Below are 27,948 nucleotides of genomic sequence, written 5' to 3'. Positions count from 1 at the left end.
TCCTCACTTTTTTTTAATATACAGTATTTCTGTTTTTGCACGTTTTTCTGTTCAATATATGTAATTGGTTTACTTGTTTATTTATTTTTCTTCCTCTCTGCTAGATTATGTATTGCATTGAACTGCTGCTGCTAAGTTAACAAATTTCACGTCACATGCCGGTGATAATAAACCTGATTCTGATCCTTATATTGTGACAAGATCATGACATGTCATTCTAAATCCCTTACAGTCTAGGTTCATTTTGATTAAACATTCCTCAATATTTCTCTTAATTTATGTTGGTGTTCCTCATTCTTCTCTCAAAAGTGAATCTCATTCTATATTCTCACATTAAAATGGCCATTCTAAAGCCCTCAACTAGGCTCGGATTTCAGCCCTGTCATCTTCAATTCCACTGATCAATGGGTCACCCCTGAATTATTTCCTCAGAAATACTTAACAACAGCCAAAGCTCATAGAAAAATTAACATTTAACCATGGGTGTAGCTATTAATGTCAAGGGGCAACCAAGAGAGAATCTGCAGATGCTGGAAGTCCAAGCAACACAACGCACACAAAATGCTGGAGGAGCTCAGCAGGCCAGGCAGCATCTATAGAAAAAAGTACAGTTGATGATTCGGGCCGAGACCCTTCGGCAGGACTGGAGAAAAAAAGATGAAAGCTGGGGGAGGGGAGAGAGAAACACAGGGTGATAGGTGAAACCAGGAGGGAGAGGGATGAAGCAAATAGCTGGGAAATTAATTGGTGATGCAGCGTTGGAGAAGGGGGAGTCTGATGGGATAAGACAGAAGGCCATGGAAGAAAGAAAAGGGGGAGGAGCACCAGAAGGAGGCGATTGCCAGGCAAGGAGAGAAGGTGAGAGAGGGAAAAGGGGATGGGGAATGGTGAAGGAGTGGGGGAGGGGAAGGGCCATTACTGAAAGTTCAAGAAATCGATGTTCATGCCATCAGGTTGGAGGCTACCCAGACGGAATATAAAGTGTTGTTCCTCCAACCTGAGTGTGGCCTTATTGCGACAGTAGAAGAGGACATAGATTGACATATTGGAATGGGAACGGGAATTGGAATTAAAATGGGCGGCCACTGGGGAGATCCCGCTTTTTCTGGCAGATGCAGTGTAGGTGCTCGGTGAAGCGGTCTCCCAATCTATGTTGCGTCTCACCGATGTACAGGAGGCCACACCGGGAGCAACAGACACAGTATATGACCCCAACAGACTCGCAAGGACTGTTTGGTGCTCTGAGTGGTAGTGAGGGAGGAGGTGTATGGGCAGGTGTAACACTTGTTCTGCTTGCAAGGATAAGTGCCAGGAGGGAGATCAGTGGGGAGGGATGAATGGGCAAAGGAGTTCTGGAGGGAGTGATCCCTGTGGAAAGCAGAAAATGAGGGGGGAGTGTGAGGGAAAAATGTATTTGGTGGTGGGATCCCATTGGAGATGGCAGAAGTTACAGAGAATTATGTGCTGGACACAGAGGCTGGCTGTAGGTGAGGAGAAGAGGAACCCTATCCCTGGTGGGGTGGTGGGAAGATGGGGTAAGAGCAGACGTGCACAAAATGGAAGAGATGTGCTTGATGGTGGAGGAAGGGAAGCCCCTTTCTTTGAAAAAGGAGGATATCTCCTTCATTCTAGAATGAAAAGCCTCACCCTGGGAGCAGATGTGGTGGAGATGGAGGAATTGAGAGAAGGGATGGCATTTTTAATAATAACAGGGTGGGAAGGAGTATGGTCCAGGTAGCTGTGAGAATTCATGGGTTTATAATAGACATCAGTAGCTAAGCTGTTTCCAGAGACAGAGACAGTGAGAATGAGAAAGGGGAGGGAGGTGTTGGAAATGGACCAGGTAAATTTGAGGGCAGGGTGGAAGTTGGAGGCAAAGTTGACGAAGCCAATGAGCTGAGCATGGGTGCAGGAAGCAGCACCAACGCAGTTGTCACTGTAGTGTAGGAAAAGTCGGGGGTGGACACCGGTATAGGCTTGGAACATTGACTGTTCCACGTAGTTGACAAAAAGGCAAGCGTAGCTGGGACCCATACGGGTGCCCATGGCTACACCTTTCGTTTGAAGGAACTGGGAGGAGCCAAAGCAGAAATTATTAAGAGTGTCAAGGGGCACCCTGGTTTACCCCAGGAGTCCTTACATTCTCTCTCAGTAGTTCTGGAGGAGTAGAGGTTTCTGCACTGGAGATGAGAAATAATGGTCTTCTCATAGTCAAAAACTGAAAGAATGCAAAGACGGATCTGTTCCTGATGTGTGGTCAGGAACTCTGTTGGGCCCCGAAAAATAAGTCAATGACATTGCAATGAGCCCAAGAGGTCTGAACACATAGGATCCAGGGTGAGTTAGCCAATTAGACACAATACTGGTTTGGTGTGAAGAGGCAGTGGGTAGTAGTTAAGGAGGCCTGTGACCTGTGGTGTACTATAAGGATTACTGCTGAGTTCACTGTTACTTGCTACATACAGCATATTAACGATTTGCAAAAGAATGTAGTTGGTATGATCAGCAAATATGAGGCAGACCCAAAACTGTAGAGCTTTCTGTATTGGATTCTCGTACGTCAGGCTTCACATTTGTTGAAGCAACCTGAAGTCTTACAATGGAAAATTAGTGAAAAGAGAAAGAAAATCTTATTTGAAAGTAAAAGAGATGAATTTCTGATGATGCCAAGGCATTCCGACTTGTGCATGAGATTTCATTACTCCAGGACAATGCATTCTTCAACTAAAGTACAGAGGAATGTCAGAGGAAAGTGTTTTATACAGAGAGTGGTGGGTGCTTCGAATGGCAGGGTGGTGGTGGTGCTTCGGGTGGTGATAGGGGCAGATATATCATGGGCATTTACAAAATTTTTAGATACGTCCATGAATGATGAAAAAAACTGGAGGACTACGTAGGAGGAAAAGGTTATGTTGATCTTAGAGAAGGTTATAAGTTCAGCAAAACATTGTGCACCAATGAGCCTGGACTGTGCTGTAGTGTTCAATGTTCGATGTTCTGCTTAGTACCTTCTTCATGGTCTTATCCAGTTCAATGTTTGGCTGCACCACTGCCCCACTGATTTCCTCCCACTACCCCATTCCTTTCCTCCAACTACCCCACTCCTTTCCTCCTACTACCCCATTCCTTTCCTCCCTCTACCCCATTCCTTTCCTCTCACTGCCCCATCCCTTTCCTCCAACTGCCACACTCCTTTCCTCCTACTACCCGATTCCTTTCCTCCAAATGCCCCACTCCTTTCCTCCTACTACCCCATTCCTTTCCTCCCTCTATTCCATTCCTTTCCTCCTACTACCCCATTCCTTTCCCCCCTCTACACCAGTCCTTTCCTCCCTATACCCCATTCCTTTCCTCCCACTGTCCCATTCCTTTCCTCCCTCTATCCCATTCCTTTCCTCCCTCTACACCATTCCTTTCCTCCGACTACCCCATTCCTTTCCTCCCTCTACCCCATTCCTTTCCTCCCACTGCCCCATTTCTTTCCTCCCTGAACCCCATTCCTTTCCTCCCTCTATCCCATTCCTTTCCTCCCTCTACCCCATTCCTTTCCTGACTCTACCCCATTCCTTTCCTCCCACTGGCCCATACCTTTCCTCCCTCTACCGCATTCCTTTCTTCCCACTACCCCATTCCTTTCTCTCCTCTACCCCATTCATTTCCTCCCACTGCCCCATTCCTTTCCTCCCTCTATCCCATTCCTTTCCTCCCTGTATCCCATTCCTTTCCTCCCTCTACCCCATTCCTTTCCTCCCTCTATCCCATTCCTTTCCTGACTCTACCCTATTCCTTTCCTCCCACTGCCCCATTCTTTTCCTCCCTCTACCCCATTCCTTTCCTCCCTCTACCCCATTCCTTTCCTCCCACTGCCCCATTCCTTTCCTCCCTCTACCCCATTCCTTTCCTCCCAGTACACCATTTGTTTCCTCCCACTGCCCCATTCTTTTCCTCTCTCTGCCCGATTCCTTTCCTCCCTCCACCCCATTCCTTTCCTCCAACTGCCCCATTCTTTTCCTCCCTCCATCACATTCCTTCCCCCCCACTGCCCCATTCCTTTCCTCCCACTACCCCATTCCTTTCCTCCCACAGCCCCATTCCTTTCCTCCCTCTACCTCATTCCTTTTCTCCCTCTACCCCATTCCTTTACCCCCACTACCCCATTCCTTTCCACCCTCAACCCCATTCCTTTCCTCAAACAGCCCCACTCCTTTCCTCCTACTACCACATTCCTTTCCTCCAACTACCCCACTGATTTCCTCCCTCTACCCCATTCCTTTACCCCAACTACACCATTCCATTCCTCCCACTACCCCACTCCTTTCCTCCCACTACCCCACTCCTTTCCTCCCTCTATCCCATTCCTTTCCTCCCTCTATCCCATTCCGTTCCTCCCTCTACCCCACTCCTTCCTCCCACTACCCCATCCATTCCTCCCTCTACCCCATTCTTTTCCTCCCTCTACCCCATTCCTTTCCTCCCTCTACCCCATTCCTTTCCTCCCACTGCCCCATTCCTTTCCTCCCTCTGCCCCATTCCTTTCCTCCCAGTACACCATTTGTTTCCTCCCACTACCCCATTCTTTTCCTCTCTCTGCCCGATTCCTTTCCTCCCTCCACCCCATTCCTTTCCTCCAACTGCCCCATTGCTTTCCTCCCTCTATCCCATTCCTTTACCCCAATTACACCATTCCATTCCTCCCTCTACCCCACTCCTTTCCTCCTTCTACCCCACTCCTTTCCTCCCACTAGCCCACTCCTTTCCTCCCTCTATCCCATTCCTTTCCTCCCTCTATCCCATTCCTTTCTTCCCTCTATCCCATTCCTTTCCTGCCTCTACCCCATTCCTTTCCTCGCACTGCCCAATCCTTTCCACCCACTACCCCATTCTTTTCCTCCAACTGCCCCACTGATTTCCTCCCTCTTCCCCATTCCTATACCCCCACTACCCCATTCCTTTCCTCCCTCTACACCATTCCTTTCCTCCCTCTACCCCACTCCTTTCCTCCGACTACCCCACTCCTTTCCTCCCTCTACCCCATTCCTTTCCTCCCACTGCCCCATTCCTTTCCTCCGTCAACCCCATTCCTTTCCTCCCTCTATCCCATTCCTTTCCTCCCTCTACCCCATTCCTTTCCTCCCTCTACCGCATTCCTTTCTTCCCACTACCCCATTCCTTTCTCTCCTCTACCCCATTCCTTTCCTCCCACTGCCCCATTCCTTTCCTCCCTCAACCCCATTCCTTTCCTCCCTCTATCCCATTCCTTTCCTCCCTCTACCCCATTCCTTTCCTGACTCTACCCCATTCCTTTCCTCCCACTGGCCCATTCCTTTCCTCCCTCTACCGCATTCCTTTCTTCCCACTACCCCATTCCTTTCTCTCCTCTACCCCATTCATTTCCTCCCACTGCCCCATTCCTTTCCTCCCTCTATCCCATCCGTTCCTCCCTCTACCCCACTCCTTCCTCCCACTACCCCATTCCATTCCTCCCTCTACCCCATTCCTTTCCTCCCTGTATCCCATTCCTTTCCTCCCTTTACCCCATTCCTTTCCTCCCTCTATCCCATTCCTTTCCTGACTCTACCCCATTCCTTTCCTCCCACTGCCCCATTCTTTTCCTCCCTCTACCCCATTCCTTTCCTCCCTCTACCCCATTCCTTTCCTCCCACTGCCCCATGCCTTTCCTCCCTCTACCCCATTCTTTTCCTCCCAGTACACCATTTGTTTCCTCCCACTGCCCCATTCTTTTCCTCTCTCTGCCCGATTCCTTTCCTCCCTCCACCCCATTCCTTTCCTCCAACTGCCCCATTCTTTTCCTCCCTCCATCACATTCCTTCCCCCCACTGCCCCATTCCTTTCATCCCACTACCCCATTCCTTTCTCCCACTGCCTCATTATTTACCTCCAACTGCCCCACTCCTTTCCTCCCACTGCCCCATTCCTTTCCTCCCTCGACCCCATTCCTTTCCTCCCACTGCCCCATTCCTTTCCTCCCTCTACCTCATTCCTTTTCTCCCTCTACCACATTCCTTTACCCCCACTACTCGATTCCTTTCCACCCTCAACCCCATTCCTTTCCTCAACCAGCCCCACTCCTTTCCTCCTACTACCCCATTCCTTTACCCCAACTACACCATTCCATTCCTCCCACTACCCCACTCCTTTCCTCCCACTACCCCACTCCTTTCCTCCCTCTATCCCATTCCTTTCCTCCCTCTATCCCTTTCCGTTCCTCCTTCTACCCCACTCCTTCCTCCCACTACCCCATCCATTCCTCCCTCTACCCCATTCTTTTCCTCCCTTTACCCCATTCCTTTCCTCCCTCTACCCCATTCCTTTCCTCCCACTGCCCCATTCCTTTCCTCCCTCTACCCCATTCCTTTCCTCCCAGTACACCATTTGTTTCCTCCCACTGCCCCATTCTTTTCCTCTTTCTGCCCGATTCCTTTCCTCCCTCCACCCCATTCCTTTCCTCCAACTGCCCCATTCCTTTCCTCCCTCTATCCCATTCCTTTCCTCCCTCTACCCCGTTCCTTTCCTCCCACTACCCCATTCCTTTCCTCCCACTGCCCCATTCCCTTCCTCCCACTACCCCATCCTTTCCTACCACTACCCCATTCCTTTCCTCCCTCTATCCCATTCCTTTCCTCTGTCTAACCCATTCCTTTCCTCCGTCTGCCCCATTCCTTTCCTCCCACTGCCCATTCCTTTCCTCCAACTGCCCCACTCCTTTCCTCCTACTACCCCATTCCATTCCTCCCTCTAACCCATTCCTTCCCTTCCTCTACACCATTCCTTTCCTCGCTCTACCCCATTCCTTTCCTCCCACTGCCCAATTATTTACCTCCAACTGCCCCACTCCTTTCCTCCCACTGCCCATTTCTTTCCTCCAACTGCCCCATTCCTTTCCTCCCTCTATCCCATTCCTTTCCTCCCTCTACCCCGTTCCTTTCCTCCCACTACCCCATTCCTTTCCTCCCACTGCCCCATTCCCTTCCTCCAACTGCCCCACTCCTTTCGTCCTACTACCGCATTCCTTTCGTCCCACTGCCCCATTCCTTTCCTCCCACTGCCCCATTCCTTTCCTCCCTCTATCCCATTCCGTTCCTCCCTCTGCCCCACTCCTTCCTCCCACTACCCCATCCATTCCTCCCTCTACCCCATTCTTTTCCTCCCTCTACCCCATTCCTTTCCTCCCTCTACCCCATTCCTTTCCTCCCACTGCCCCATTCCTTTCCTCCCTCTACCCCATTCCTTTCCTCCCAGTACACCATTTGTTTCCGCCCACTGCCCCATTCTTTTCCTCTCTCTGCCCGATTCCTTTCCTCCCTCCATCCCATTCCTTTCCTCCAACTGCCCCATTCTTTTCCTCCCTCCATCACATTCCTTCCCCCCCACTGCCCCATTCCTTTCCTACCACTGCCCCATTCCTTTCCTCCCTCTACCTCATTCCTTTTCTCCCTCTACCCCATTCCTTTACCCCCACTACTCGATTCCTTTCCACCCTCAACCCCATTCCTTTCCTCAACCAGCCCCACTCCTTTCCTCCTACTACCAGATTCCTTCCCTCCAACTACCCCACTGATTTCCTCCCTCTACCCCATTCCTTTACCCCAACTACACCATTCCATTCCTCCCACTACTTCACTCCTTTCCTCCCACTACCCCACTCCTTTCCTCCCTCTATCCCATTCCTTTCCTCCCTCTATCCCTTTCCGTTCCTCCTTCTACCCCACTCCTTCCTCCCACTACCCCATCCATTCCTCCCTCTACCCCATTCTTTTCCTCCCTCTACCCCATTCCTTTCCTCCCTCTACCCCATTCCTTTTCTCCCACTGCCCCATTCCTTTCCTCCCTCTACTCCATTCCTTTCCTCCCAGTACACCATTTGTTTCCTCCCACTGCCCCATTCTTTTCCTCTTTCTGCCCGATTCCTTTCCTCCCTCCACCCCATTCCTTTCCTCCAACTGCCCCATTCCTTTCCTCCCTCTATCCCATTCCTTTCCTCCCTCTACCCCGTTCCTTTCCTCCCACTACCCCATTCCTTTCCTCCCACTGCCCCATTCCCTTCCTCCCACTACCCCATCCTTTCCTACCACTACCCCATTCCTTTCCTCCCTCTATCCCATTCCTTTCCTCTGTCTAACCCATTCCTTTCCTCCGTCTGCCCCATTCCTTTCCTCCCACTGCCCATTCCTTTCCTCCCACTGCCCCACTCCTTTCCTCCTACTACCCCATTCCTTTCCTCTCTCTACCCCATTCGTTTCCTCCCACTGCCCCATTCCATTCCTCCCTCTAACCCATTCCTTCCCTTCCTCTACACCATTCCTTTCCTCGCTCTACCCCATTCCTTTCCTCCCACTGCCCCATTATTTACCTCCAACTGCCCCACTCCTTTCCTCCCACTGCCCCATTTCTTTCCTCCCTCTACCCCATTCATTTCCTCCCACTGCCCCATTCCTTTCCTCCCTCTACCCCATTCCTTTTCTCCCTCTACCCAATTCTTTACCACCACTACCCCATTCCTCTCCTCCCTCTACCCCATTACTTTTATCCAACAGCCCCACTCCTTTCCTCCTACTACCACATTCCTTTCCTCCAACTACCCCACTGATTTCCTCCATCTACCCCATTCCTTTACCCCAATTACACCATTCCATTCCTCCCTCTACCCCACTCCTTTCCTCCCTCTACCCCACTCCTTTCCTCCCACTAGCCCACTCCTTTCCTCCCTCTATCCCATTCCTTTCCTCCCTCTATCCCATTCCTTTCTTCCCTCTATCCCATTCCTTTCCTGCCTCTACCCCATTCCTTTCCTCGCACTGCCCAATCCTTTCCACCCACTACCCCATTCTTTTCCTCCAACTGCCCCACTGATTTCCTCCCTCTACCCCATTCCTATACCCCCACTACCCCATTCCTTTCCTCCCTCTATCCCACTCGTTTCCTCCCTCTACCCCACTCCTTTCCTCCCACGACTGCATTTCTTTCCTCCCTCTACCCCATTCCTTTCCTCCATCTATCCCATTCCTTTCCACCCCCTACCCCACTCCTTTACTCCGACTACCCCATTCGTTTCCTCCCTCTACCCCATTCCTTTCCTCCCACTGCCGAATTCCTTTCCTCCCCCAACCCCATTCCTTTCCTTCCTCTATCCCATTCCTTTCCTCCCTCTACACCATTCCTTTCCTGACTCTACCCCATTCCTTTCCTCCCACTACCCCATTCCTTTCCTCCCTCTACCCCATTCCTTTCTTCCCACTAGCCCATTCCTTTCCTCGCTCTACCCCATTCCTTTCCTCCCACTACCCCATTCCATTCCTCCCTCTACCCCATTCCTTTCATCCCTGTATCCCATTCCTTTCCTCCCTCTACCCCATTCCTTTCCTCCCTCTATCGCATTCCTTTCCTGACTCTACCCCATTCCTTTCCTCCCACTGCCCCATTCTTTTCCTCCCTCTACCCCATTCCTTTCCTCCCACTACCCCATTTGTTTCCTCTCACTGCCCCATTCTTTTCCTCTCTCTGCCCGATTCCTTTCCTCCCTCCACCCCATTCCCTTCCTCCAACTGCGTCATTCTTTTCCTCCCTCCATCACATTCCTTTCCTCCCACTGCCGCATTCCTTTCCTCCCACTACCACATGCCTTTCCTCCCTCTATCCCATTCCTTTCCTCCCAATTTCCCATTCTTATCCTCCAACTACCCCACTCCTTTCCTCCCACTACCCCATTCCTTTCCTCCAACTGCCCCACTGATTTCCTCCCTCTACCCCATTCCTTTATCGCCACTACCCCATTCCTTTCCTCCCTCTACTCCAGTCCTTTCCTCCCTCTACCCAACTCCTTTCCTCCTTCTACCCCATTCCTTTCCTCCCTCCACCCCATTCCTTTCCTCCCTCTACCCCACTCCTTTCCTCCCTCTACCCCATTCCTTTCCTCCAACTACCCCATTCCTTTCCTCCCTCTACCCTACTCCTTTCCTCCCTCTACCCCACTCCTTTCCTCCCACTACCGCATTCCTTTCCTCCCTCGACACCATTCCTTTCCTCTCTCTATCCAATTCCTTTCCTCCCTCTATCCCATTCCGTTCCTCCCTCTACCCCATTCCTTTCCTCCCTCTATCCCATTCCTTTCCTACCTCTACCCCATTCCTTTCCTCCCACTACCCCATTCCTTTCCTCCGTGTACCCCATTCCTTTCCTCCCACTACCCCATTCCTTTCCTCCGTCTATCCAATTCCTTTCCTCCGTTTACCCCATTCCTTTCCTCCCTCTACCCCATTGCTTTCCTCCGCCTACCCCATTCCTTTCCTCCCACTACCGCATTCCTTTCCTCCCACTGCCCCATTCCTTTCCCCCAACTGCCCCACTCCTTTCCTCCTACTACCCCATTCCCTTCCTCCCACTACCCATTTCCTTTTCTCCCTCTACCCCATTCCTTTCCTCCCACTACGCCATTTCTTTCCTCCCACTGCCCCATTCCTTTCCTCCAACTGCCCCACTCCTTTCCTCCTACTACCCCATTTCTTTCCACCCTCTACCTCATTCCTTTCCTCCCTCTGCCCCATTCCTTTCCTCCCACTGCCCCTTTCCTTTCCTCCCTCTACCCAATTCCTTTCCTCCCTCTACCCAATTCCTTTCCTGCCACTGCCCCATTCTTTACCTCCAACTACCCCACTCCTTTCCACCCACTGCCCCATTCCTTTCCTCCCTCTACCCAATTCCTTTCCTCTCACTGCCCCATTCCTTTCCTCTCTCTACCGCACTCCTTTCCTCCCTCTACCCCACTCCTTTCCTCCCACTAACCCATTCCTTTCCTCCCTCTGCCGCATTCCTGTCCTCCCACTGCCCCATTCCTTTCCTCCCTCTATCCCATTCCTTTCCTCCCTCTACCCCATTCCTTTCATCCCTGTATCCCATTCCTTTCCTCCCTCTACCCCATTCCTTTCCTCCCTCTATCGCATTCCTTTCCTGACTCTACCCCATTCCTTTCCTCCCACTGCCCCATTCTTTTCCTCCCTCTACCCCATTCCTTTCCTCCCACTACCCCATTTGTTTCCTCTCACTGCCCCATTCTTTTCCTCTCTCTGCCCGATTCCTTTCCTCCCTCCACCCCATTCCCTTCCTCCAACTGCGTCATTCTTTTCCTCCCTCCATCACATTCCTTTCCTCCCACTGCCGCATTCCTTTCCTCCCACTACCACATGCCTTTCCTCCCTCTATCCCATTCCTTTCCTCCCAATTTCCCATTCTTATCCTCCAACTACCCCACTCCTTTCCTCCCACTACCCCATTCCTTTCCTCCAACTGCCCCACTGATTTCCTCCCTCTACCCCATTCCTTTATCGCCACTACCCCATTCCTTTCCTCCCTCTACTCCAGTCCTTTCCTCCCTCTACCCAACTCCTTTCCTCCTTCTACCCCATTCCTTTCCTCCCTCCACCCCATTCCTTTCCTCCCTCTACCCCACTCCTTTCCTCCCTCTACCCCATTCCTTTCCTCCAACTACCCCATTCCTTTCCTCCCTCTACCCTACTCCTTTCCTCCCTCTACCCCACTCCTTTCCTCCCACTACCGCATTCCTTTCCTCCCTCGACACCATTCCTTTCCTCTCTCTATCCAATTCCTTTCCTCCCTCTATCCCATTCCGTTCCTCCCTCTACCCCATTCCTTTCCTCCCTCTATCCCATTCCTTTCCTACCTCTACCCCATTCCTTTCCTCCCACTACCCCATTCCTTTCCTCCGTGTACCCCATTCCTTTCCTCCCACTACCCCATTCCTTTCCTCCGTCTATCCAATTCCTTTCCTCCGTTTACCCCATTCCTTTCCTCCCTCTACCCCATTGCTTTCCTCCGCCTACCCCATTCCTTTCCTCCCACTACCGCATTCCTTTCCTCCCACTGCCCCATTCCTTTCCCCCAACTGCCCCACTCCTTTCCTCCTACTACCCCATTCCCTTCCTCCCACTACCCATTTCCTTTTCTCCCTCTACCCCATTCCTTTCCTCCCACTACGCCATTTCTTTCCTCCCACTGCCCCATTCCTTTCCTCCAACTGCCCCACTCCTTTCCTCCTACTACCCCATTTCTTTCCACCCTCTACCTCATTCCTTTCCTCCCTCTGCCCCATTCCTTTCCTCCCACTGCCCCTTTCCTTTCCTCCCTCTACCCAATTCCTTTCCTCCCTCTACCCAATTCCTTTCCTGCCACTGCCCCATTCTTTACCTCCAACTACCCCACTCCTTTCCACCCACTGCCCCATTCCTTTCCTCCCTCTACCCAATTCCTTTCCTCTCACTGCCCCATTCCTTTCCTCTCTCTACCGCACTCCTTTCCTCCCTCTACCCCACTCCTTTCCTCCCACTAACCCATTCCTTTCCTCCCTCTGCCGCATTCCTGTCCTCCCACTGCCCCATTCCTTTCCTCCCTCTATCCTATTCCTTTCCTCCCACTACCCCATTCCTTTCCTCCCACTGCCCCATTCGTTTCCTCCCACTGCCCCATTCCTTTCCTCCCACTGCCCCATTCCTTTCCTCCCTCTACCCCATTCCTTTCCTCCCACTACCCCATTCCTTTCCTCCCTATACTCCATTCCTTTCCTCCCACTGCCCCATTCCTTTCCTCCCTCTACCCCATTCTTTTCCTCTCACTACCCCATTCCTATCCTCCCACTACCCCATTCCTTTCCTCCCACTGCCCCATTCCTTTCCTCCAACTGCCCCACTCCTTTCGTATTACTGCCCCATTCCTTTCCACCCTCTACCCCATTCCTTTCCGCCCACTGCCCCATTCCTTTCCTCCCTCTACCCCATTCCTTTCCTCCCACTGCCGCATTCCTTTCCTCGCTCTATCCCATTCCTTTCGTCCATCTACCCCATTCCTTTCCTCCGTCTCTCCCATTCCTTTCCTCCCTCTACCCCATTCCTTTCCTCCCACTGCCCCATTCCTTTCCTCCCTCTACCCCATTCCTTTCCTCCCTCTACTCCATTCCTTTCCTCCCACTGCCCCATTCCTATCCTCCCACTACCCCATTCCTTTCCTCCAACTGCCCCACTCCTTTCGTCTTACTACCCCATTCCTTTCCTCCCTCTACCCCATTCGTTTCCTCCCACTGCCCCATTCCTTTCCTCCTTCTACCTCATTCCTTTCCTCCCACTGCCCCATTCCTTTCCTCCATCTACCCCATTCCTTTCCTCCCACTACCCCATTCCTTTCCTCCCTCTACTCCATTCCTTTCCTCCCACTGCCCCATTCCTATCCTCCCACTACCCCATTCCTTTCCTCCAACTGCCCCACTCCTTTCGTCTTACTACCCCATTCCTTTCCTCCCTCTACCCCATTCGTTTCCTCCCACTGCCCCATTCCTTTCCTCCTTCTACCTCATTCCTTTCCTCCCACTGCCGCATTGTTTTCCTACCTCTATACCATTCCTTTCCTCCCTCTATCACATACCTTTCCTCCCTCTACCCCGTTCCTCTCCTCCCACTACCCCATTCCTTTCCTCCCACTGCCCCATTCCCTTCCTCCAACTGCCCCACTCCTTTCGTCCTACTACCCCGTTCCTTTCCTCCCACTGCCCCATTCCTTTCCTCCCACTGCCCCATTCCTTTCCTCCCTCTACCACATTCCTCTCCTCCCACTGCCCCATTCCTTTCCACCCTCTATCCCATTGCTTTCCTCGCACTGCCCCATTCCTTTCCACCCTGTACCCCATTCCTTTCCTCCTACTGCCCCATTCCTTTCCTCCCTCTACCCCATTCCTTTCCTCCCACAGCCGCATTCCTTTCCTACCTCTATCCCATTCCTTTCCTCCCTCTATCCCATTCCTTTCCATCCTCTACCCCATTCCTTTCTTCCCACTGCCCCATTCCTTTCCTCCAACTGCCCCACTCCTTTCCTCCTACTACACCATTTCTTTCCACCCTCTACCCCATTCCTTTCCGCCCTCTACACCATTCCTTTCCTCCCTCTACCCCATTCCTTTCCTGCCACTGCCCCATTCTTTACCTCCAACTACTCCAGTACTTTCCGCCCACTGCCCCGGTCCTTTCCTTCCTCTACCCAATTCCTTTCTTCCCACTGCCCCATTCCTTTCCTCTCTCTACCGCACTCCTTTCCTCCCTCTCCCCGACTGCTTTCCTCCCACTAACCCATTCCTTTCCTCCCTATACCCCATTCCTGTCCTCCCACTGCCCCATTCCTATCCTCCCTCTATCCCATTCCTTTACTCTCTCTACCCCATTACTTTCCTCCCTCTATCCCATTCCTTTCCTGCCTCTACCCCATTCCTTTCCTCCCTCTACCGCATTCTTTTCCTCCAACTACCCCACTCCTTTCCTCCAACTGCCCGACCGATTTCCTCCCTCTACCCCTTTCCTTTACCCCCACTACTCCATTCCTTTCCTCCCTCTACCCCACTGCTTTCCTCCCTCTGCCCCACTCCTTTCCTCCCAGGACCGCATTCCTTTCCTCCCTCAACTCCACTCCTTTCCTCTCTCTACCCTATTCCTTTCCTCCCACTGCCCCATTCCTTTCCTCCCTCTACCTCATTCCTTTCCTCCCACTACCCCATTCCTTTCCTCCCACTGCCCCATTCGTTTCCTCCCACTGCCCCATTCCATTCCTCCCACTGCCCCATTCCTTTCCTCCCTCTACCCCATTCCTTTCCTCCCACTACCCCATTCCTTTCCTCCCTCTACTCCATTCCTTTCCTCCCACTACCCCATTCCTTTCCTCCCTCTACCCCATTCTTTTCCTCTCACTACCCCATTCCTATCCTCCCACTACCCCATTCCTTTCCTCCCACTGCCCCATTCCTTTCCTCCTACTGCCCCACTCCTTTCGTCTTACTGCCCCATTCCTTTCCACCCTCTACCCCATTCCTTTCCGCCAACTGCCCCATTCCTTTCCTCCATCTACCCCATTCCTTTCCTCTGTCTCTCCCATTCCTTTCCTCCCTCTACCCCATTCCTTTCCTCCCTCTACCCCATTCCTTTCCTCCCACTGCCGCATTGCTTTCCTACCTCTATCCCATTCCTTTCCTCCCTCTATCATATTCCTTTCCTCCCTCTACCCCGTTCCTTTCCTCCCACTACCCCATTCCTTTCCTTCCACTGCCCCATTCCCTTCCTCCAACTGCCCCACTCCTTTCATCCTACTACCCCATTCCTTTCCTCCCACTGCCCCATTCCTTTCCTCCGACTGCCCCATTCCTTTCCTCCCTCTACCACATTCCTCTCCTCCCACTGCCCCATTCCGTTCCACCCTCTATCCCATTGCTTTCCTCGCACTGCCCCATTCCTTTCCTTCCACTGCCCCATTCCCTTCCTCCAACTGCCCCACTCCTTTCGTCCTACTACCCCATTCCTTTCCTCCCACTGCCCCATTCCTTTCCTCCCACTGCCCCATTCCTTTCCTCCCTCTACCACATTCCTCTCCTCCCACTGCCCCATTCCGTTCCACCCTCTATCCCATTGCTTTCCTCGCACTGCCCCATTCCTTTCCACCCTCTACCCCATTCCTTTCCGCCCTCTACACCATTCCTTTCCTCCCTCTACCCCATTCCTTTCCTGCCACTGCCCCATTCTTTACCTCCAACTACTCCAGTACTTTCCGCCCACTGCCCCGGTCCTTTCCTTCCTCTACCCAATTCCTTTCTTCCCACTGCCCCATTCCTTTCCTCTCTCTACCGCACTCCTTTCCTCCCTCTCCCCGACTGCTTTCCTCCCACTAACCCATTCCTTTCCTCCCTATACCCCATTCCTGTCCTCCCACTGCCCCATTCCTATCCTCCCTCTATCCCATTCCTTTCCTCTCTCTACCCCATTACTTTCCTCCCTCTATCCCATTCCTTTCCTGCCTCTACCCCATTCCTTTCCTCCCTCTACCGCATTCTTTTCCTCCAACTACCCCACTCCTTTCCTCCAACTGCCCGACCGATTTCCTCCCTCTACCCCTTTCCTTTACCCCCACTACTCCATTCCTTTCCTCCCTCTACCCCACTGCTTTCCTCCCTCTGCCCCACTCCTTTCCTCCCAGGACCGCATTCCTTTCCTCCCTCAACTCCACTCCTTTCCTCTCTCTACCCTATTCCTTTCCTCCCACTGCCCCATTCCTTTCCTCCCTCTACCTCATTCCTTTCCTCCCACTACCCCATTCCTTTCCTCCCACTGCCCCATTCGTTTCCTCCCACTGCCCCATTCCATTCCTCCCACTGCCCCATTCCTTTCCTCCCTCTACCCCATTCCTTTCCTCCCACTACCCCATTCCTTTCCTCCCTCTACTCCATTCCTTTCCTCCCACTGCCCCATTCCTTTCCTCCCTCTACCCCATTCTTTTCCTCTCACTACCCCATTCCTATCCTCCCACTACCCCATTCCTTTCCTCCCACTGCCCCATTCCTTTCCTCCTACTGCCCCACTCCTTTCGTCTTACTGCCCCATTCCTTTCCACCCTCTACCCCATTCCTTTCCGCCAACTGCCCCATTCCTTTCCTCCATCTACCCCATTCCTTTCCTCTGTCTCTCCCATTCCTTTCCTCCCTCTACCCCATTCCTTTCCTCCCTCTACCCCATTCCTTTCCTCCCACTGCCGCATTGCTTTCCTACCTCTATCCCATTCCTTTCCTCCCTCTATCATATTCCTTTCCTCCCTCTACCCCGTTCCTTTCCTCCCACTACCCCATTCCTTTCCTTCCACTGCCCCATTCCCTTCCTCCAACTGCCCCACTCCTTTCTTCCTACTACCCCATTCCTTTCCTCCCACTGCCCCATTCCTTTCCTCCGACTGCCCCATTCCTTTCCTCCCTCTACCACATTCCTCTCCTCCCACTGCCCCATTCCGTTCCACCCTCTATCCCATTGCTTTCCTCGCACTGCCCCATTCCTTTCCTTCCACTGCCCCATTCCCTTCCTCCAACTGCCCCACTCCTTTCGTCCTACTACCCCATTCCTTTCCTCCCACTGCCCCATTCCTTTCCTCCCACTGCCCCATTCCTTTCCTCCCTCTACCACATTCCTCTCCTCCCACTGCCCCATTCCGTTCCACCCTCTATCCCATTGCTTTCCTCGCACTGCCCCATTCCTTTCCACCCTCTACCCCATTCCTTTCCGCCCTCTACACCATTCCTTTCCTCCCTCTACCCCATTCCTTTCCTGCCACTGCCCCATTCTTTACCTCCAACTACTCCAGTACTTTCCGCCCACTGCGCCGGTCCTTTCCTTCCTCTACCCAATTCCTTTCTTCCCACTGCCCCATTCCTTTCCTCTCTCTACCGCACTCCTTTCCTCCCTCTCCCCGACTGCTTTCCTCCCACTAACCCATTCCTTTCCTCCCTATACCCCATTCCTGTCCTCCCACTGCCCCATTCCTATCCTCCCTCTATCCCATTCCTTTCCTCTCTCTACCCCATTACTTTCCTCCCTCTATCCCATTCCTTTCCTGCCTCTACCCCATTCCTTTCCTCCCTCTACCGCATTCTTTTCCTCCAACTACCCCACTCCTTTCCTCCAACTGCCCGACCGATTTCCTCCCTCTACCCCTTTCCTTTACCCCCACTACTCCATTCCTTTCCTCCCTCTACCCCACTGCTTTCCTCCCTCTGCCCCACTCCTTTCCTCCCAGGACCGCATTCCTTTCCTCCCTCAACTCCACTCCTTTCCTCTCTCTACCCTATTCCTTTCCTCCCACTGCCCCATTCCTTTCCTCCCTCTACCTCATTCCTTTCCTCCCACTACCCCATTCCTTTCCTCCCACTGCCCCATTCGTTTCCTCCCACTGCCCCATTCCATTCCTCCCACTGCCCCATTCCTTTCCTCCCTCTACCCCATTCCTTTCCTCCCACTACCCCATTCCTTTCCTCCCTCTACTCCATTCCTTTCCTCCCACTGCCCCATTCCTTTCCTCCCTCTACCCCATTCTTTTCCTCTCACTACCCCATTCCTATCCTCCCACTACCCCATTCCTTTCCTCCCACTGCCCCATTCCTTTCCTCCTACTGCCCCACTCCTTTCGTCTTACTGCCCCATTCCTTTCCACCCTCTACCCCATTCCTTTCCGCCAACTGCCCCATTCCTTTCCTCCATCTACCCCATTCCTTTCCTCTGTCTCTCCCATTCCTTTCCTCCCTCTACCCCATTCCTTTCCTCCCTCTACCCCATTCCTTTCCTCCCACTGCCGCATTGCTTTCCTACCTCTATCCCATTCCTTTCCTCCCTCTATCATATTCCTTTCCTCCCTCTACCCCGTTCCTTTCCTCCCACTACCCCATTCCTTTCCTTCCACTGCCCCATTCCCTTCCTCCAACTGCCCCACTCCTTTCGTCCTACTACCCCATTCCTTTCCTCCCACTGCCCCATTCCTTTCCTCCGACTGCCCCATTCCTTTCCTCCCTCTACCACATTCCTCTCCTCCCACTGCCCCATTCCGTTCCACCCTCTATCCCATTGCTTTCCTCGCACTGCCCCATTCCTTTCCTTCCACTGCCCCATTCCCTTCCTCCAACTGCCCCACTCCTTTCGTCCTACTACCCCATTCCTTTCCTCCCACTGCCCCATTCCTTTCCTCCCACTGCCCCATTCCTTTCCTCCCTCTACCACATTCCTCTCCTCCCACTGCCCCATTCCGTTCCACCCTCTATCCCATTGCTTTCCTCGCACTGCCCCATTCCTTTCCACCCTGTACCCCATTCCTTTCCTCCTACTGCCCCATTCCTTTCCTCCCTCTACCCCATTCCTTTCCTCCCACAGTCGCATTCCTTTCCTACCTCTATCCCATTCCTTTCCTCCCTCTATCCCATTCCTTTCCACCCTCTACCCCATTCCTTTCCTCCCACTGCCCCATTCCTTTCCTCCAACTGCCCCACTCCTTTCCTCCTACTACACCATTTCTTTCCTCCCTCTACCCCATTCCTTTCCTGCCACTGCCCCATTCTTTACCTCCAACTACCCCAGTACTTTCCGCCCACTGCCCCAGTCCTTTCCTTCCTCTACCCAATTCCTTTCTTCCCACTGCCCCATTGCTTTCCTCTCTCTACCGCACTCCTTTCCTCCCTCTACCCGACTGCTTTCCTCCCACTAACCCATTCCTTTCCTCCCTATACCACATTCCTGTCCTCCCACTGCCCCATTCCTTTCCTCCCTCTATCCCATTCCTTTCCTCTCTCTACCCCATTACTTTCCTCCCTCTATCCCATTCCTTTCCTGCCTCTACCCCATTCCTTTCCTCCCACTACCCCATTCTTTTCCTCCAACTACCCCACTCCTTTCCTCCAACTGCCCCACTGATTTCCTCCCTCTACCCCATTCCTTTACCCCCACTACTCCATTCCTTTCCTCCCTCTACCCCACTCTTTCCTCCCTCTGCCCCACTCCTTTCCTCCCACGACCCCATTCCTTTCCTCCCTCAACTCCACTTCTTTCCTCCCTCTACCCAACTCCTTCCTTCCCACTACCCCATTCCCTTCCTCCCTCTGCCCCATTCCTTTCCTCCCTCTATCCCATTCCTTTCCTGCCTCTACCCCATTCCTTTCCTGCCACTGCCCCATTCTTTACCTCCAACTACCCCAGTACTTTCCGCCCACTGCCCCAGTCCTTTCCTTCCTCTACCCAATTCCTTTCTTCCCACTGCCCCATTCCTTTCCTCTCTCTACCGCACTCCTTTCCTCCCTCTACCCGACTGCTTTCCTCCCTCTAACCCATTCCTTTCCTCCCTATACCCCATTCCTGTCCTCCCACTGCCCCATTCCTTTCCTCCCTCTATCCCATTCCTTTCCTCTCTCTACCCCATTACTTTCCTCCCTCTATCCCATTCCTTTCCTGCCTCTACCCCATTCCTTTCCTCCCACTACCCCATTCTTTTCCTCCAACTACCCCACTCCTTTCCTCCAACTGCCCCACCGATTTCCTCCCACTACCCCATTCCTTTACCCCCACTACTCCACTCCTTTCCTCCCTCTACCCCACTCCTTTCCTCCCTCTGCCCCACTCCTTTCCTCCCACGACCCCATTCCTTTCCTCCCACTGCCCCATTCCTTTCCACCCTCTACCCCAGTCCTTTCCTCGCACTGCCCCATTCCTTTCCTCCATCTACCCCATTCCTTTCCTCTCTGTACCCCATTCCTTTCCTCCCACTGCCGTATTCCTTTTCTCGCTCTATCCCATTCCTTTCGTCCATCTACCCCATTCCTTTCCTCCGTCTGCCCCATTCCTTTCTTCCCTTTACCCCATTCCTTTCCTCCGTCTACCCCGTTCCTTTCCTCCCACTGCCGCATTCCTTTCCTACCTCTATCCCATTCCTTTCCTCCCTCTATCCCATTCCTTTCCTCCCACTACCCCATTAGTTTCCTCGCACTGCTCCATTCTTTTCCTCCTTCTGCCCGATTCCTTTCCTCCCTCCACCCATTCCTTTCCTCCCTCTATCCCATTCCTTTCCTCCCTCTACCCCATTCCTTTCCTCCCACTACCCCATTCCTTTCCTCCCTCTATCCCATTCCTTTACCCCCACTACCCCATTTCTTTCCTCCCTCTACTCCACTCCTTTCCTCCCACTACCCAACTCCTTTCCTCCCACTACCCCTTTCCTTTCCTCCCTCTTCCCCATTCCTTTCCTCCCACTGCCCCATTCCTGTCCTCCCTCTATCCCATTCCTTTCCTCCCTCAACCCCATTCCTTTCCTCCGACTACCCCCTTCCTTTCCTCCCACTGCCCCATTCCATTCCTCCAACTGCCCCACTCCTTTCCTCCTACTACCCCATTCCTTTCCTCCCTCTACCCCATTCCTTTCCTCGCACTGCCCCATTCCTTTCCTCCCCTGCCCCATTCCTTTCCTCCCTCTACCCCATTCCTTTCCTCCCTCTACTCCATTCCTTTACTCCCTCTACCCCATTCCTTTCCTCCCACTACCCCATTCCTTTCCTCCCACTGCCCCATTCCTTTCCTCCAACTGCACCACTCCTTTCCTCCTACTACCCCATTCCTTTCCTCGCTATACCCCGTTCCTTTCCTCCCACTGCCCCATTCCTTTCCTCCCACTGCCCCATTCATTTCCTCCCTCTACCTCATTCCTTTCCTCCCACTGCTCCATTCCTTTCCACCCTCCACCCCATTCCTTTCCTCGCACTGCCTCATTCCTTTCCACCATCTACCCCATTCCTTTACCCCCACTACTCCATTCCTTTCCTCCCTCTACCCCACTCCTTTCCTCCCTCTGCCCCACTCCTTTCCTCCCACGACCCCATTCCTTTCCTCCCTCCACTCCTTTCCTCCCTCTACCCAACTCCTTCCCTCCCACTATCCCATTCCCTTCCTCCCTCTGCCCCATTCCTTTCCTCCCTCTATCCCATTCCTTTCCTGCCTCTACCCCATTCCTTTCCTGCCACTGCCCTATTCTTTACCTCCAACTACCCCAGTACTTTCCGCCCACTGCCCCAGTCCTTTCCTACCTCTACCCAATTCCTTTCTTCCCACTGCCCCATTCCTTTCCTCTCTCTGTCCCATTCCTTTCCTCTCTCTACCCCATTACTTTCCTCCCTCTATCCCATTCTTTTCCTGCCTCTACCCCATTCCTTTCCTCCCACTACCCCATTCTTTTCCTCCAACTACCCCACTCCTTTCCTCCAACTGCCCCACCGATTTCCTCCCTCTACCCCATTCCTTTACCCCCACTAATCCATTCCTTTCTTCCCTCTACCCCACTCCTTTCCTCCCTCTGCCCCACTCCTTTCCTCCCACGACCCCATTCCTTTCCTCCCTCAACTCCACTCCTTTCCTCCCTCTACCCAACTCCTTTCCTCTCACTGCCCCATTCGTTTCTTCCCACTGCCCCATTCCTTTCCTCCCTCTATCCCATTCCTTTCCTCCCACTGCCCCATTCCTTTCCTCCCTCTACCCCATTCCTTTCCTCCCACTACCCCATTCCTTTCCTCCCTCTACTCCATTCCTTTCCTCCCACTGCCCCATTCCTTTCCTCCCTCTACCCCATTCCTTTCCTCTCACTACCCCATTCCTATCCTCCCACTACCCCATTCCTTTCCTCCCACTGCCCCATTCCTTTCCTCCAACTGCCCCACTCCTTTCGTCTTACTGCCCCATTCCTTTCCAGCTTCTACCCCATTCCTGTCCGCCCACTGCCCCATTCCTTTCCACCATCTACCCCATTCCTTTCCTCCCTCTACCCCATTCCTTTCCTCCCACTGCCGCATTCCTTTCCTCGCTCTATCCCATTCTTTTCGTCCGTCTACCCCATTCCTTTCCTCCGTCTGCCCCATTCCTTTCCTCCCTCTACCCCATTCCTTTCCTCCCTCTACCCCATTCCTTTCCTCCCACAGCCGCATTCCTTTCCTACCTCTATCCCATTCCTTTCCTCCCTCTATCCCATTCCTTTCCACCCTCTACCCCATTCCTTTCCTCCCTCTGCCCCACTCCTTTCCTCCCACGACCCCATTCCTTTCCTCCCTCAACTCCACTTCTTTCCTCCCTCTACCCAACTCCTTCCCTCCCACTACCCCATTCCCTTCCTCCCTCTGCCCCATTCCTTTCCTCCCTCTATCCCATTCCTTTCCTGCCTCTACCCCATTCCTTTCCTGCCACTGCCCCATTCTTTACCTCCAGCTACCCCAGTACTTTCCGCCCACTGACCCAGTCCTTTCTTTCCTCTACCCAATTCCTTTCTTCCCACTGCCCCATTCCTTTCCTCTCTCTACCCCACTCCTTTCCTCCCTCTACCCGACTGCTTTCCTCCCACTAACCCATTCCTTTCCTCCCTATACCCCATTCCTGTCCTCCCACTGCCCCATTCCTTTCCTCCCTCTATCCCATTCCTTTCCTCTCTCTGCCCCATTACTTTCCACCCTCTAACCCATTCCTTCCCTGCCTCTACCCCATTCCTTTCCTCCCACTACCCCATTCTTTTCCTCCATCTACCCCACTCCTTTCCTCCAACTGCCCCATCGATTTCCTCCCTCTACCCCATTCCTTTACCCCCACTACTCCATTCCTTTCCTCCCTCTACCCCACTCCTTTCCTCCCTCTGCCCCACTCCTTTCCTCCCACGACCCCATTCCTTTCCTCCCTCAACTCCACTCCTTTCCTCCCTCTACCCAACTCCTTCCCTCCCATGACGCCATTCCCTTCCTCCCTCTGCCCCATTCCTTTCCTCCCTCTATCCCATTCCTTTCCTGCCTCTACCCCATTCCTTTCCTCCCACTACCCAATTCTTTTCCTCCCACTACCCCATTTCCTTCCTCCCTCTACCCCATTCCTTTCCCCCCTCTACCCCACTCCTTTCCTCCGACTACCCCTTTCATTTCCTCCCCTACCCCATTCCTTTCCTCCCTCTATCCCATTCCTTTCCTATCTCTACCCCATTCCTTTCCTCCCACTGCCCCATTCTTTTCCTCCCTCTTCCCCATTCCTATCCTCCCACTGCCCCATTCGTTGCCTCCCACTGCCCGATTCCTTTCTTCCGTCTACCCCATTCCTTTCCTCCCACTACCCCATTCCTTTCCTCCCTCTACTCCATTCCTTTACTCCTTCTACCCCATTCCTTTCCTCCCACTACCCCATTCCTTTCCTCCCACTGCCCCATTCCTTTCCTCCCTCTACCTCATTCCTTTCCTCCCACTGCCCCATTCCTTTCCACCCTCTACCCCATTCCTTTCCTCGCACTGCCCCATTCCTTTCTTCCATCTACCCCATTCCTTTCCTCCCTGTACCCCATTCCTTTCCTCCCACTGCTGCATTCCTTTCCTCGCTCTATCGCATTCCTTTCATCCGTCTACCCCATTCCTTTCCTCCGTCTGCCCCATTCCTTTCTTCCCTTTACCCCATTCCTTTCCTCCATCTACCCCGTTCCTTTCCTCCCACTGCCGCATTCCTTTCCTACCTCTATCCCATTCCTTTCCTCCCTCTATCCCATTCCTTTCCTCACTCTAACCCATTCCTTTCCTCGCACTGCCCCATTCCTTTCCTCCCCTGCCCCATTCCTTTCCTCCCTCTACCCCATTCCTTTCCTCCCTCTACTCCATTCCTTTACTCCCTCTACCCCATTCCTTTCCTCCCACTACCCCATTCCTCTCCTCCACTGCCCCATTCCTTTCCTCCAACTGCACCACTCCTTTCCTCCTACTACCCCATTCCTTTCCTCGCTCTACCCCGTTCCTTTCCTCCCACTGCCCCATTCCTTTGCTCCCACTGCCCCATTCATTTCCTCCCTCTACCTCATTCCTTTCCTCCCACTGCTCCATTCCTTTCCACCCTCTACCCCATTCCTTTCCCCGCACTGCCTCATTCCTTTCCACCATCTACCCCATTCCTTTACCCCCACTACTCCATTCCTTTCCTCCCTCTACCCCACTCCTTTCCTCCCTCTGCCCCACTCCTTTCCTCCCACGACCGCATTCCTTTCCTCCCTCCACTCCTTTCCTCCCTCTACCCAACTCCTTCCCTCCCACTATCCCATTCCCTTCCTCCCTCTGCCCCATTCCTTTCCTCCCTCTATCCCATTCCTTTCCTGCCTCTACCCCATTCCTTTCCTGCCACTGCCCTATTCTTTACCTCCAACTACCCCAGTACTTTCCGCCCACTGCCCCAGTCCTTTCCTACCTCTACCCAATTCCTTTCTTCCCACTGCCCCATTCCTTTCCTCTCTCTGTCCCATTCCTTTCCTCTCTCTACCCCATTACTTTCCTCCCTCTATCCCATTCTTTTCCTGCCTCTACCCCATTCCTCTCCTCCCACTACCCCATTCTTTTCCTCCAACTACCCCACTCCTTTCCTCCAACTGCCCCACCGATTTCCTCCCTCTACCCCATTCCTTTACCCACACTAATCCATTCCTTTCCTCCCTCTACCCCACTCCTTTCCTCCCTCTGCCCCTCTCCTTTCCTCCCACGACCCCATTCCTTTCCTCCCTCAACTCCACTCCTTTCCTCCCTCTACCCAACTCCTTTCCTCCCACTGCCCCATTCGTTTCTTCCCACTGCCCCACTCCTTTCGTCTTACTGCCCCATTCCTTTCCACCTTCTACCCCATTCCTGTCCGCCCGCTGCCCCATTCCTTTCCTCCATCTACCCCATTCCTTTCCTCCCTCTACCCCATTCCTTTCCTCCCACTGCCGCATTCCTTTCCTCGCTCTATCCCATTCTTTTCGTCCGTCTACCCCATTCCTTTCCTCCGTCTGCCCCATTCCTTTCCTCCCTCTACCCCATGCCTTTCCTCCCTCTACCACATTCCTTTCCTCCCACAGCCGCATTCCTTTCCTACCTCTATCCCATTCCTTTCCTCCCTCTATCCCATTCCTTTCCACCCTCTACCCCATTCCTTTCCTCCCTCTGCCCCACTCCTTTCCTCCCACGACCCCATTCCTTTCCTCCCTCAACTCCACTCCTTTCCTCCCTCTACCCAACTCCTTCCCTCCCATGACGCCATTCCCTTCCTCCCTCTGCCCCATTCCTTTCCTCCCTCTATCCCATTCCTTTCCTGCCTCTACCCCATTCCTTTCCTCCCACTACCCAATTCTTTTCCTCCCACTACCCCATTTCCTTCCTCCCTCTACCCCATTCCTTTCCCCCCTCTACCCCACTCCTTTCCTCCGACTACCCCTTTCCTTTCCTCCCCTACCCCATTCCTTTCCTCCCTCTATCCCATTCCTTTCCTATCTCTACCCCATTCCTTTCCTCCCACTGCCCCATTCTTTTCCTCCCTCTACCCCATTCCTATCCTCCCACTGCCCCATTCGTTTCCTCCCACTGCCCGATTCATTGCTTCCGTCTACCCCATTCCTTTCCTCCCACTACCCCATTCCTTTCCTCCCTCTACTCCATTCCTTTACTCCTTCTACCCCATTCCTTTCCTCCCACTACCCCATTCCTTTCCTCCCACTGCCCCATTCCTTTCCTCCCTCTACCTCATTCCTTTCCTCCCACGACCCCATTCCTTTCCTCCCTCAACTCCACTCCTTTCCTCCCTCTACCCAACTCCTTCCCTCCCATGACGCCATTCCCTTCCTCCCTCTGCCCCATTCCTTTCCTCCCTCTATCCCATTCCTTTCCTGCCTCTACCCCATTCCTTTCCTCCTACTACCCAATTTTTTTCCTCCCACTACCCCATTCCCTTCCTCCCACTGCCCCATTCTTTTCCTCCCTCTACCCCATTCCTATCCTCCCACTGCCCCATTCCTTTCCTCTCTCTGTCCCATTCCTTTCCTCCCACTGCCCCATTCCTTTCCTCCCTCTACCTCATTCCTTTCCTCCCACGACCCCATTCCTTTCCTCCCTCAACTCCACTCCTTTCCTCCCTCTACCCAACTCCTTCCCTCCCATGACGCCATTCCCTTCCTCCCTCTGCCCCATTCCTTTCCTCCCTCTATCCCATTCCTTTCCTGCCTCTACCCCATTCCTTTCCTGCCACTGCCCTATTCTTTACCTCCAACTACCCCAGTACTTTCCGCCCACTGCCCCAGTCCTTTCCTACCTCTACCCAATTCCTTTCTTCCCACTGCCCCATTCCTTTCCTCTCTCTGTCCCATTCCTTTCCTCTCTCTACCCCATTACTTTCCTCCCTCTATCCCATTCTTTTCCTGCCTCTACCCCATTCCTCTCCTCCCACTACCCCATTCTTTTCCTCCAACTACCCCACTCCTTTCCTCCAACTGCCCCACCGATTTCCTCCCTCTACCCCATTCCTTTACCCACACTAATCCATTCCATTCCTCCCTCTACCCCACTCCTTTCCTCCCTCTGCCCCTCTCCTTTCCTCCCACGACCCCATTCCTTTCCTCCCTCAACTCCACTCCTTTCCTCCCTCTACCCAACTCCTTTCCTCCCACTGCCCCATTCGTTTCTTCCCACTGCCCCACTCCTTTCGTCTTACTGCCCCATTCCTTTCCACCTTCTACCCCATTCCTGTCCGCCCGCTGCCCCATTCCTTTCCTCCATCTACCCCATTCCTTTCCTCCCTCTACCCCATTCCTTTCCTCCCACTGCCGCATTCCTTTCCTCGCTCTATCCCATTCTTTTCGTCCGTCTACCCCATTCCTTTCCTCCGTCTGCCCCATTCCTTTCCTCCCTCTACCCCATGCCTTTCCTCCCTCTACCACATTCCTTTCCTCCCACAGCCGCATTCCTTTCCTACCTCTATCCCATTCCTTTCCTCCCTCTATCCCATTCCTTTCCACCCTCTACCCCATTCCTTTCCTCCCTCTGCCCCACTCCTTTCCTCCCACGACCCCATTCCTTTCCTCCGTCAACTCCACTTCTTTCCTCCCTCTACCCAACTCCTTCCCTCCCACTACCCCATTCCCTTCCTCCCTCTACCCCATTCCTTTCCTCCCTCTATCCCATTCCTTTCTTGCCTCTACCCCATTCCTTTCCTGCCACTGCCCCATTCTTTACCTCCAGCTACCCCAGTACTTTCCGCCCACTGCCCCAGTCCTTTCTTTCCTCTACCCAATTCCTTTCTTCCCACTGCCCCATTCCTTTCCTCTGTCTACCCCACTCCTTTCCTCCCTCTACCCGACTGCTTTCCTCCCACTAACCCATTCCTTTCCTCCCTATACCCCATTCCTGTCCTCCCACTGCCCCATTCCTTTCCTCCCTCTATCCCATTCCTTTCCTCTCTCTGCCCCATTACTTTCCACCCTCTAACCCATTCCTTTCCTGCCTCTACCCCATTCCTTTCCTCCCACTACCCCATTCTTTTCCTCCATCTACCCCACTCCTTTCCTCCAACTGCCCCACCGATTTCCTCCCTCTACCCCATTCCTTTACCCCCACTACTCCATTCCTTTCCTCCCTCTACCCCACTCCTTTCCTCCCTCTGCCCCACTCCTTTCCTCCCACGACCCCATTCCTTTCCTCCCTCAACTCCACTCCTTTCCTCCCTCTACCCAACTCCTTCCCTCCCATGACGCCATTCCCTTCCTCCCTCTGCCCCATTCATTTCCTCCCTCTATCCCATT

Source organism: Mobula birostris, chromosome 10 (assembly GCF_030028105.1).
Source record: "Mobula birostris isolate sMobBir1 chromosome 10, sMobBir1.hap1, whole genome shotgun sequence".
Lineage (NCBI taxonomy): Eukaryota > Metazoa > Chordata > Chondrichthyes > Myliobatiformes > Myliobatidae > Mobula > Mobula birostris.
Note: the sequence above shows the minus strand (reverse complement) of the source record.